Raw genomic sequence first — 2,239 nt, 5'->3', positions numbered from 1 at the left:
AGGTTTTACTAAGTCTATATTAAGCTGCTGCACTTGGCTGCACAAAGAATTTATGGAGATGCTGCCATACTCCGTTTTCAGCAACTTGTCAGCTGTGCAAACCCTTCTGACATTTCAGTACAGCTGGTATGTCCCTCACTGAGTAACAGAGATGATGGTCATTTTCTAGAGGATTCCCTTCAGGAGATGACTTTTACAGTCTCATCATATACACGAATTTGCTGTGTATACAGGATGAAATTTACTTTTGTGTAGGGAACCAGCCCACAAAGTCTTGGAGTTGGAAATGGTTGAGAGAAGAGACTAAAATTGAGACATATGACGAGAGACTAAAAAGATTTGGCGGTCTTCAATTTAGAAGAGAGACAGCTAAGAGGGGCAATGAGAGATGTCTATAAAATCATGAGTCGTGTGGAGAAAGTGAAAAGAGAAGTGTTATTTATCTTTTACACACATTACAAAACATAAGGGGTCGCAATGAAATTAATGGACAGCAGGTTTAATACAAACAAGAGGAAGTATTTTTTCACAGAATGCACAACTAAACAGTGGCACTCATTAATGTGGGATGTTGTGATGGCCAAAAATATATTTGGGGTCCAAAAAAAGAACTGGCTGATGTCACGGAGGATAGAACAACCTCATGTTTAGGGCAACCCTGAACCACTGACTACCAGAAGACACATAGAAGACGGGGATGGATCATTCCATATGTGGTACAGATTTTGACTTTAGTTCTGTTCTATACACTTCTCCTGAAGTTCTGGTACAGGCCACTGTGGGACGCAGTAAACTAGTCAAGATGGATCATGGTCTGATCCAGTATGGAAGCTCTTGAGTTCTTATCCATAATTGAGGTTCTGCTGAAGCCTCCGCAGTCCGCACAGGATTTGGGCATTGCAGAGGTCTTGTGTTGGCCCTTTACACAGGAGCTGATTTCATGCTATTCACAGTCTTTCCTAAGCTTTCAAAAATGGCTGAATTCAAACGTGAATTTGCTTCAAGTTCAAGTGCTGAATATCTGTTTATAGTATCCCTGGTCACGTGAGCAGTCCAAATAGCAAACTCTGCTTCAGATAAAATCACATAAGATTGGGCACGAAAGACTGAAAAATTAGAAACCTAAAAATATCTTAATAAGTTTCATTTGTTACTAATGTCAGGATCCTAGCCCATGACTTAGGGTCCTAAGTGCTAATAGTAATGTGAATCTGAAGAACCACGCATGAAGTGAATTTTACCTCTCTAAAGTTTTCAGTCATAAGGCTTCTCTACCACATAAAAGATCTCATTCTAGCAGTGGGACGTAAGTCCTTGTGTAGGCACAGGTGAAATTCATTAGTAGGGTTTCTCCTGGAGTTTACCATATCATTTTCACACCCATCTGATAATATTAGGATAGCATGGTAATTGTTAACAACTTGGGTTGTTGTGCAAGTTTAAAACAAACCTCTGGACTAATTCATCACATATACTGAACACTTCGTGAAGCTTTTAGTCTTTATTTAGATTTCCCCCTATACCACGTGTCTTGATGAAAGCTAACGAGATTTTTGTCTTCCAAAGAAGAAGGTCTTTGGAAGATGTGATAGGAAATCTAATGCATGATTTATAGCATAGACCAAATAATCCCAATATATATTTTACAAAACCAAAGGCAGCGTCCTGTGTTTTTTAGTCAGGGAAAACACCACTTGAAGTCAAGATTGGGATTACATGTTTATATCTATGTCTGTCTCTCTCCCCACATATGGGCTGAACTCTTCAGGCAATATAAATGAGCACTAATTTAATGAAAGCCACATAGCTAAGCCAATATCCATCAGCAGAAGATCTGGTCCACACTGCAGTACTTCTGGATGCTATCGGTCCCTACGGTCAGGCTGCAAAGTTATGTTTGTGGGAGAGTTTTTGCAGGGATGAAAATGCAAAAATATCTTTTCTGTGCCTCATCCTAGCGCCTGCCAGATCTAGCCCCGCCGTCGGGGAGCATGGCTGGCAGAGACGCCGCCGCGGCAGGTTCTCTCCCAAGAGGGCCGTGCCATTGTGCTCGGCAGTGCAGGGTGCTGCTACCCCGTCACACAAAGTAATAGCATTGTGCGCGATCATTTTTCTAAGGACCGGTATTTTTTTTTCTAAGGACTGGTACTGGTCTGCGGACCACACTTTGGGAAACGCTGCTCTAGTCCAAAAAGAATCATTTTGGGGAAGGTCTCTGGTCTGTGTTATACAGGAGATG

This window comes from Pelodiscus sinensis, chromosome 11, assembly GCF_052426305.1.
Source record: "Pelodiscus sinensis isolate ZL-2025 chromosome 11, ASM5242630v1, whole genome shotgun sequence".
Taxonomy (NCBI): Eukaryota; Metazoa; Chordata; order Testudines; family Trionychidae; genus Pelodiscus; species Pelodiscus sinensis.
The sequence above is the reverse complement of the archived record's forward strand: the minus strand, read 5'-3'. Positions refer to the sequence as shown.